This window comes from Petaurus breviceps, unplaced genomic scaffold, assembly GCF_028583685.1.
Source record: "Petaurus breviceps papuanus isolate PSGF00001 unplaced genomic scaffold, PetGlider_PUasm1.0 151, whole genome shotgun sequence".
Taxonomy (NCBI): Eukaryota; Metazoa; Chordata; class Mammalia; order Diprotodontia; family Petauridae; genus Petaurus; species Petaurus breviceps.
The window spans coordinates 9,763,887-9,775,135 of NW_027185712.1; the positions used below are offsets into that span (position 1 = coordinate 9,763,887).

Genomic DNA, 11,249 nt, shown 5'->3' on the forward strand with positions numbered 1-11,249 from the left:
TAGGATCAAGGGTGGGAAATAGCTGGACAATGGAGGACTAGGCTAGGTTAAGAGTAACAGAGATTTTGACCTAGCAATAATGAAAGACTTATGGCCTCAGGCAAATGCCTCATCAAGTGGGAAGATTCAATCAGAGTTCAAGGGGTTCGCCAGAGCCTGCACCCCATCAGTTTTGCCACCAGTTAGTTTTGTAATCCTGAGAAAATCATTTCATCTGTCTGGGTCTCAGTTTCCTCATCTGCAAAATGGAAGTAATAATACTTAAACTCTCTATCTCACAAGACTGCTGTGAGGAAATTTCTTTAAAAACCTTAAAGTACATATTAATATGAATTATTCTTAATTAATACACACCCAAAACTCTACACACTTTACTCTTTGCTATAGATTAAAAGGAACTAACTGCTACAGAAGTCCTGAAAAGGATAACCAAAAAGGAAATGACCTCTTTGTGAGGACTAAAAAGATATACTTTAAGTTCTTTTAAGGCTAGGACTGTTTTTCATTTTGTCTTTGTATCCCTAGAACCTAGCACAAAACCTGACACATAGTAGGACATTAATAAGTCTTGTTGAAAAAGATTAAAAGAGGAGACTCAGTCATCACTCTAGAATAGCAAAGGCAAAAGAGGAATGATCCAAGTCTATAAATCAAGAGAATAAATAGAATTGAATCAAAAATCACATTCCACAATAAGCAGAACTTTGTGGGGCAAATGAAAAGTCCTATTTTGTAGAGAAGGAAATAAAATGATAAACTCTGACATCCCAACAGACCATATACTCAAGTAGTTTTGCAGTGGGCAAATACACAGCGAACTATTAAAATACAACAGTTGTTACACATATTTATAATGGCATAGGTACTGTTGTGGTCTAGGGATGCTGGGAACCCCAAAATTCAAGGGCAAAAGGCATGGGTTCTGCCTCAAAAGAATTTGACTCAAGCCTTCTTTCAGTCAGAGAGAAACTTTATTAAAACACCATTTTAAGAATCTGAGCATTTGTATGGCTAATGCAAAGCTGACCAGATTTATAAGGAATCTGTGCAATTTAATGGGGGCAAGATAGACACTTGTATACAGAAAGATAGTGGGAAGATCTGGATGTGGTCACAGATTGGCCAAGAAGGTGTCTAGATGGAATTAAGGAGTGGTAAAACAGCCTGGGGTGGGGCCAGGTACAGACCTGGAGGGCTACAATATTGAGATGGGGTAGGTGCTTCAGGCAAATGCCAGAGACTTGGCCCTGAGGGAAAGTTCAGGAGCTGGGTTCAAAGTTCTAAAGGGTGAAGGGGTCCAGAGCCCATACCCTATCAGAGCTAGATTTTTGTTCAGAAGATTTGTGTTTCAGATCTACCTGTCCACTCATTTCCTCAGACCTTTGTCTAGACACTGTGTTAACTGGAGAGGGCTAAAAAATGGCCTCCAGGTTCCCATTTTACAAATGGGAAAACGGACATATTCAAAACTTGCATTACCTACCTTACCCAGTTATTGTGAGGATCCAAATGTAAGGAAAGCACTTTGTAACAGAAAAAAAAAACATTATATAAAGTAAGATATCATTAGGTTTTTAATTCTTTATTATAGAGACATCAAGCCTAAACTTTGAAGATATGATAAAGATGTTTTCCCACAGTCTTATTTTCTCACAATTCCTGTCTGGATAGAACAATTCTGGATTCTTTCTGACAGGGTGAGGAAGATGACTAGATTCAATTAAATTCAATTAAACTCAATTTAATTTAATCAGCATTTATTAAGCACCTACTACATGCAAATCATTTGCTAGGCACTGGGGGACTTACTAATAGAAATACCTCTTCAATCATTTCTTCCTCTCAAAGAACTCACATTTTCATAGTATTTTCTATGGGGGATAGGGAGGAAGAGGCAGGATTAGTGAGAAATTGGCAGTGGAGAAGCATGAATAGAATTCTGATTAGCATGAACTAGTAGGCTAGTATAAAATTAGAATTCATACTAGTACCATCAGGGTTAACTCAAGACAAAGAAGTCAGAACAATTCAAATTTGGCTCAGAACTCAGCCTCTTAAAATGGGAGCTGGTGGTATCCCACAGTGACCCTCCTCCACTGAAGGCTAACCTCTGCCATCCCCCATTACCTTATCCTATCAGACCCAGTATCACTCAGGTTTACATTTGTTAATGTGACACAGCTTCAGATTTCTGGGCTTCCTAGAAAGGGTTAAAATGACCTCAAGAGGGGTTTAAAATGACCTCAAGAGGGGTAGCCAGGTAGCACAGTGAGTAAGATCACCGGCCCCAGTGTCTGGATGACCTGGGGATCGAATCCAGGCTCATATACTTAGCACCTACCCAGAAACACCTGGACATGTAACCTTGAGCAAGTTACTTAACCCCAATTGCTGTTTAAAAAAAAATTACCTCAAGAGCCTTTCTAAAGAAGCATACATTCATCTTAATAGGGCAAGAGCCCTGTCTTCATTTTGTAACCCAGAGATTCCCAATGATGAGAATTTTAAGTCAGATAGCAAGGGAGAAAGAAGTCAAGGAAAATCTATCAGAAGTTATTTTAATTTAAAGAACAGCATTTAGGATATCTCTCTGGTCAAATGTTTAGCAGCTGCAACCTCCACCACATGTAAGTAACACGGGCCTGAATAAGATAACAAGGAGAATTGCCAGGCAAGTAAATATAAGTCTTCTTCACTTCATGAGACAGGAAAGTAATTGGCAGCAGTAATCTAAGGGTTAAAGCTAATGGGACTGCCACAGAGACAAGGAGTTGAGCAGGGACCCCTAAGTGTTTATGTGCCACTGAGTTTCCTATTTGTTTTCATTTGTGAGCCTAGGTTGGTTGGAGGTGATAATTGTTTAATTGTGCATATTGGCTTTTTCATTTAAAAAAATTCAATAAAGTTTCACTATTTTTTAATCTAAAATAATGGACTCATGCTGTGATAATTATCGTGATAAAATGTAAAAAATAAATAAATAACCTCCCATTTAAAAGATTCCTTTTATCTGCCAACAAGTTCTATCTACTGAATGTAAACTTAATTGCAATATATTTCCTTAATGATCTCCTCTAATTGGGTCTCCCTGATATGGTATCTTTCTAAAGTTGCAGCCCAGTAACACAGTATTTGCTGTTAATTCTTTAGAAACCCCTTTAAGTGATGTGTACATATAGAAACACTGATTTTTTTTCCTATATATTTTTACTAGTAAGAGAAGTGATTTCTTTGAGTACCCTTAACATGTATATTTTCTAAGAAATCAGAGTAAAAAGAAGACAAATATATTGTTTGCTTTTCCTCTCATCAAAATAAATCAAAAAAAAAGTGGAAAGTTAAAGCTGTTATCTAGAGATCTGGGCAAAACTTTTTCTTTACAATTTGGTTATTTTTGGTGAAAGAGATGTTTTGAGAATTTAAACTCTTTGATGAAAGGACTGTTTTACTATGCTCTTTCAGTATGTCCTTTAATAACTAATGCATTTCTGAATATATATTGTTTTAATTAGCTTAATTTTCTCCTTTCCTTGGAATAGACACCTAGTGAAATGTTATATAGGGAGAAGAGAAGAGGGCCTCCTACAGTACAGAGCCTTGGGGGCACATCAATTGTTAACAAGTATGTCCTGAAGAAGATCCAGTAAAGGAAAATGAGAAGGAGCAATCAAATAGGCAGAGGCATCAGGAAAGAACAGTATAAAGGAGAGAGTATTAAGGAGAGACCTTTGCTCCCAGTGTCAAAGGCTTCAGAGAGGTCAGGAAGGATGTGGATTGAGAAAAGGCAACAGATTTGTTGATTAAAATTAAATTTTTAAATTAAAATTTTTAATTAAAAGATCACGTATAACTTTGAAAAGGACAGTTTTGATAATATGAGGACTGAAGCTAAACAACAGAGGGTTTAGAGAGAGTGAGAGGAAAAGAAGTGAAATCACTGATAGCCTTCTGGGTGAGTTTAAGCCAGAAAAGGGAGAAGAGATCTAAGATGATAGCTAGCCAGGAGGTATGGATAAGATTGAGGAATGAGTTCAATTAGGTTATCACTGTCCACAGAGGTTTAGTCTCAGTGTAGAGGGGTAGAGTTGTCGCAGGGCATCAGCAGCAGTTCATAGCTAGAAAGGAAGGAGTATCCAGGCACACGCAAGCTGACTACTGTGGAGTTTAGGTGGCCAAATATAGGGTTAATGGAATAGGAAGATCTTCCCTGTCCATTAATAGGCCCATGAGACCACATGTGTTCCTTTTTCCCTTGGAACATGGGCTGTGTTCCCAGGTCTGGAGGTACACAGGTATTTCAATCACAGATGTCTTGCTGCTTTGAGATTCGGCTCAGTTCACAGTTGTGACACATCCAGAGTCACATAGAGCCCATCAGATGATTCAGGGAGATTTATAATGCCTTGGGGGAGGTAGATTGCCTAAGGAAAAGCTTGTTTAGGGGGAAACTTGCTTAGGAGAGGCTTACTTGTAGGAAGGCTTTCACACCTTTTGGTGCTGTGCCAATTAGGCACTGAGTCACATGGCTTGTGATGCCTTCTGGCTCTAAGCCTATTAGTTGAAAACAATATATACTGGGAGGTTGTTATTTTACTTTGGGGCTCACTCATGGGAAGAATGTGTCTTTGTAATTTGGCCAGACAAGACTCTGGGTAGTTGTTAAGGAGCCCCCCAGCTTTGACAATACAGATGTTGGAGCTCCCTGGTCTGGGGATTATGTATCTATTACTTTGTTTAGACAGTTAGAACCCTGTGTATTGGATTTCTGTGGTAATTTCTCTGTTTCTCTGTATTTTCTCCACATTCAGGGTGCTGGCCTTTCCCCTGAACTAGTGAATGACCTTTACCTTCTTTGCTTTTATTTTCTCCATGTTCAGGGTGCTGACCTTTCCCCTAAGCTAGTAAATGACATATATGTCTAAGTAAAGTAAGATTGTTGTCCCCTTTAAAGCTGTTGTGCCTTTAGAAAAGTAAATCAAACAACTTGTGCTAGCAGGCCATCCTGGGTGTGCTAGTTCTGAAGTCAGAGTTGGGAGAGCTAATTTAGGTTTTTGAAAGAATTCAATTAGATATTCTCTTTAAGCAATGGGAGCTTTATTGATGTGAAAGTATGCAGGCCTGAGACTTAGCAAGGAGCAAAACAAAGGCACTAACATAAGAAAAGGACCAGACATATATCCAGAAAGCTACACAGCCTATAGGATGATGATGTCATGTTAGGGTCTCAAATGGGGGTTGGAGATTTAGGGATGGGATGAGGAAGATGGATGACACAAAATAAGGGAGATGGGGGGAAATGTTATGACCTAGGATGGTTATAGTCCCAGATAAGGGGGGAGTTTTATGATACTCCAAATGGTCCAGGATAAGGGGAAAGTTACTTTAGGGTGCTCTCAGGTTCAGGAGGGTCTCCCAAGGTACTGAGAAAGAAACCCTTTATATTGACCCTTAGGGCACCTTTGTATCCTCATCATTTCTACTAGAAAAGAAACCTTTAATATTAACCCTTAGGGAATCTTTGTATCCATATCACTAGGGTGCTTGCTAATTCACCAAATCATACTTAGAATGTCATCTAATGGCTGCTTTGGGAGTTCAGGGAAGAAGTCTTCCCGGGTTCACACAGGTAAGCCAATTATCATCTTACAATGTTGATTTACATAGATCTTATAGCTTACTTTGTATTCTTTGTTGTAGAGGGCATTCTTGTGCAGGTATAGGTTGGACTAGACAACTTCTGAGATCCCTTTCATGTCTGGGACTCTAGGACTTGAGTCTAAATTAGTATACTAGGCACTTAAATGGTTTTCCTGCCTCCAATATTTCCACTTGGCAAGGAATCCTGCACACATTCTACCTAATACACAAGTAAAACATTAACCCATAATTAAAAACCTTTAGTGGCTCCACATAGCCTACCAAATAAAGTCAAGATGCGTTAACCTGATTCTCAAGTCCCTTCCGATATGTCCTTTAGGCGCTTTTCCAGCCTTATGTCACACTAGTTTCTGTCATATACACTTCAGTGAACCAGAATTATGTCACTATTCTTCCTGTTCGTTCACACTGCCATTGATGTCAGCCTGGAACAGACATTCTTCACATTTCTACCTTAGAAAGGCCTCTTCTTTGAGATCCATAGCAGATACCGCTTCGATGAAGATTTCCCTAGTTCTCTTTCTCTCCTTAGCCATCAATGATCCAGTCTTTCTAGTCCTCTCTTGTTCTATTCTGCTTGGTCTTTTCTAGGTACCTAGTCAAATTCCAACTTAAATTATAATTATTTGTGTATATACCCTGTCTCCACCATTACTCTATATAAGCCCATGTAAACTTTCTGGGGCTAGGGGGATATGCAATATTTTCATCTTTTTATCCCCAAAATCTAGTAAAGTACCTTGAACATTGTAGGAATTTAAGAAGCCTTTGTTATTGAATTGGATTGCCACCAGACAGGAATCTTCTAGAACCTAGTGATTGATTGCTCTTTCTTGATTGATTGATTGATCTCACATATAACTGTGTTAGTAACCATTCCTGAGTTCTCAGATGGAAACAGCTAGGCCTCTGTGATGGAATGTTGAGGGCTCTGGTTTGGTATTTGAAAGAATATTCCTAGATGTGGGATTTGACCCATAGCAAAAACAAAAACAAAAACAAAATCTACATAATGTTATATTTTTTTTCATTCATAGAATAAAATATCTGATAGACTTTGGCCTTTTAAAGTTGACTCCTATTTAGAGTTTATAATACTAAGATCTTAGAAATCTGGGGCGGCTAGGTGGCACAGTGTATACAGCACTGGCCCTGGAGTCAGGAGGACCTGAGTTCAAATCTGGCCTCAAACAGTTCACACAATTACTAGCCTTGTGACCTTGGGCAAGTCACTTAACCCTAATTGCCCTCCAAAAAGCAAAAAAAAAGATCTTAGAAATCATCTAATTTAATTTCCTTATTTTTATAGGATGCTAGACCTACCTTTGAAAGCAAATGTAGAACCTGTGTAGTCCAGGACATTCACTTTAAAGATGAGAAAATGAGAGCCTGGGAGATTGTTACTTGCCTGAGGTTACATACATAAGTAATATTAGATTCAAGATTTGAACACAGGTCTCCTGACTCCTGAGCCAGTCCTCATTCCACTTTACCATCTTGTCTTCCTCAAAACAGAGAAAAGATTTAGTTTGCCTGTGGTCATACACAAAACTTACTGTTTCCTCAACTCTGCATCATAAACCTTCAATTCTCCCTAAATTCAACCCAGCTGTTAAATCCTCCAGAAATTTTTCCTTATTCCCTACTTGTTAGTGAGTTAAGTTAGCTCAATTCAACAAGCATTTATTAAGAAGTAATACAGTTACTGTGCTAAGCACTGGGAATACAAATAGAAGCAAAAAAAAAAAAAGACAGTCCCTGCCCTCAAGGAGCTTATTTTTATTATGGAAAAACAACACCTAAAAAGAGGCTGAAAGGGGGAGGAGGAGTAAAAAGGGAATGGTACCCATCTGGGGTCATGATGGAAAAAGAAGTCCAGACGTTTCCTGGAGGTCTTTCTACATAGAAAAGCTGGTCTTCCTCCTTCATAGGCCAGAGTACTTGGGGGCTACCTACAAAGAGAAATTAATTTCTGTGAAGATTAAATCCCAGCAGATCTTGGCATCAGCTCTTCTAAATCAGAATGTCTGCAAAAGTAAGGGAGACTTCGATGCTAATTTCACAAATGCCAGAGGAACAAGATTGGATTCTAACAGTGAAGATGGAAGAGGAGGAAATCCATACCTGTGAGCAGGAACCCAACCTCCACTGGAACAACTGCTATAGCCCAGAAACATTTCGGCAGAGTTTCAGGCAGTTTGGCTACCAGTATTCACCTGGGCCCCGTGAGGCCCTGAGTCAACTTTGGGAATTTTGCCATCTGTGGCTGAGGCCTGAAATACATACAAAGGAGCAGATCTTAGAGCTGCTGGTGCTAGAGCAGTTCCTGGCAATTCGGCCCAAAGAACTCCAGACCTTAGTACAAAAGCATCATCCAGAGAATGGAGAGGAGGCAGTAACTGTGCTGGAAGATTTTAAAAGGGAGATTGATGGACCAGGAGAGCAGGTCTCATTCCATCAACAAGATCAGGAAGAGATGGTACTTCAAGGAGCAGATCAGGAGTCTCTAAGCCTCCAAGTCCAGCCCATGGTTAACCAGCTCAAGTGGGCATCTTGGGAACTCCACACCCTAAGACAAAGTGGTGATGACACCAGAGTGGAAAGGGTAGAACTGACTCCAAAGCAGATTTCTTCTGATATACAGTCACATGGTAGTATTCCTGGCACCATCAATATGAATGTTCTCCAGGTTTTAAAATTTAGAGAAGCCTGTGAAAGTGATGGCAGATTCAAAAGAAGGCAGGGAAATCCCTGTCACAAAAAACAATATAAATATGATGAATGTGGTAAAAATTTTCGTCAAAGCTCAGCCCTTATTCTTCATCAGAGAATCCATAGTGGAGAGAAACCCTATGAATGTGATGAGTGTCCAAAAGCTTTCAGCAGAAGTTCAATTCTTATTCAACATTGGAGAATCCTCACTGGGGAGAAACCTTATATATGTCATGAATGTGGGAAAACATTCAGCCAAAGTTCCAATCTTTTTAGACATAAGAGAAGGCACAATAAAGAAAAAATCCTAACAGTATCATGAGTATTTGAAAGTAATGAAAACCTTTTCATCAGAAGAGAAGACTCAATAAAAAAAAATAATTTTGATGAAATCAGTGCAGTTTTAGTGGGCATAAATTCCCTTTTGAACATCAGAAAAGCCACTGTGGAGAACATGAAACACTAATTGCCATTTCTTTCTTATATGATAGTATGGTACCACCCCTATCAGACATTTGAGAATTCAAGCTCTACTTCAAGCAGTCACCCTTAAGTCCTACTTGTTGAGGATAATCAATTAATTTATTCTATTTCCATTGCCATGTCAACTAGATGACTGTTTTCCCCCTTGTCTAAAAATGTCCTCCTTAGAAAATTTCCCCCTCTTTAGAGTGAAAATAAGAGTTTTATAATGTAATTCATTGAAAAGATGAGGACTTTTTATTTTTAAAAATGCAACATAAGAATTCTAGCAACAAGTTTGAAGACATCTTTTTCAACCCTTCTATTAGGCCTGTTGGTTTTGGCCTGGATCTATGATTTCATTGTTGTAGAGAACATTTTCCACTGTACATCCACAATGAAAACTATGGTCACATAGCTCGTATATACAAGAGATAGGACTTGAACTCAAATCTACTAGATAGCCAACACTCATCTACAACACCATGCAGTCTCTTGTTATCCCACTTTAATATGAAGATTCAGGCTTATAGGAAGAGTAGCCAGAAAGGTATAGGCCTAAGAATAGATGGTTGCCATTATCTAGGATGGGAGATTATTGAGATCAAGAAATAGATAAGACTTCCAGGTTAGAAAACAGACATACTATTATTGAAGCTAGTAAGAATATAAATAGTATGTAGTTTAGAGCCAGCTCATTGACAAGAACAAAATACTTCCATGTGTTAGTAGGAATCCTCTAACTTTAAAAAATGTGTTTGTAACATAAACTATCAAGTCAGATTATTACACAATATCAAAGTATATTGTAACAAACTGATATTATGCTAAGTGGTCATAGCATCATCATCATCTAGGAAATGGAAAGTTGTAGAGTAAAACTTTTTCAGTATAATAGCATTGTCTAAGAAGATCCCCTTTATTAGCTGACTCACGTATCTAATTATATTGGCAAGCATATATTTATAATAAAGAAGTGTGAGTGATTGGGCTATTGCATCTTATTGTATGTATCACTTAAAATTGAGGCAAAGGGAACTTTAGATAATTTTGTCACAAAATTTCAGAAGTCTCAGTACCTGAGAGGCTACTTAGTCCAACCCATTACTTAACAGTATACACCAGAAAGCTCAATATCAGAAAGCTAACATAACTATGTAATTGTGGTTAATAGATATTTTCTCAACGTACATTAAAAATTGACTTGCCAATACAAATAAAACTTGGGATTTGGGGTATCAGCCTTGGGTAAGTTTAACCACTGTTTCCAAACATAGAGTTTGGATCAGATCTCAGTCTGAGTCTGATGAAACCACAAAAATGTAGAAACCTGATTTAAAGATCTTGCCAAAATCTTTTGTATACATACTTCAAAATTGAAGTAAAAAACATCTCCATTATAGTTTATAAGTTTTAAAGATTTTATATTTTTCAGCAGCTCATCAATATGTATTGGGCAAATATAGTAGCACAGAAATTATACCTACATGTTTAATGGAAATAAGTGTTCTATTTGAAAATAAAGCAACTGGTTTATTTATTTAAATTACTTTGACAGAAACTGATAAACTAATTTTCCCTTTTGAGGGATTCATTATACGTATTATAATAATACACATTTTGTTAGTGATAATGCCTACGTAACATACTCTATTCTCCTGTTATGCTTCAATTGTACCACTGGGTAGAAGAACATCAGATATAAAGATGAGATATAAGAAGGAAGAAAGAAAAGAAGGTACCTATAATTGGTTGTTTGATTTGCCTGTAATTGTCACAAACTATAATCATTTCACACTTGTCCCAGGAATATTAATATATTTAATGCTTTGGATGATTCCAAAAGATTGGAATTAGTGTGGACCAGTTAACAATTTATGTGACAAATACATAGTAATAAGTTATCAAAAAAAGCCAGTGGGGAGAAGTGAATGCAAAATGGAGCTTGCTTATAAATATGCTGATAGTGATGATGTCATGTGGATTATAGTTAAGTATTATGTATGACTATGTATTGATATAATGTATTATTTTATGTTATAGGAAATGTAAGTGTCTTTTGTTTGGGAACTCATTCTCCTTGTGGCTGAATGGAAACAAACCAATAACCAATAAAGCAATGGCCTCCCTGTAAAAAAAATAAAAGAAGTCCAAGAGCATAGTAGAGAAAGATGTCCAGTGGAAAATATCCAGTAGGCAGTCGAATAGAGAGACTGGATCTGGGAGTTATCTGAATGGAGAGGATAAATGAAACCATGGAAACTGATGAGGTCAACAAGAGGGTACAGAGAGAAGAGTTGAGGGTTCAGGACAGAGTTATTGTGCACCAATAACTGGGGAAGGGGATGTGGATGATGGGTAAGCAAAAGAGAAGGAGGAACAAGAGAGAGCAAAAGCTGAAGAAACCCAGAAAGGAG

The 11,249-nt window shown here is 37.9% G+C and overlaps 1 pseudogene; it reads left to right on the top strand.

The window, feature by feature from the left end:
- Positions 1–7,543: 7,543 nt before the first annotated feature.
- On the top strand, positions 7,544–10,975 carry LOC138153680 (zinc finger protein 396 pseudogene; annotated as a pseudogene).
- Positions 10,976–11,249: the final 274 nt, after the last annotated feature.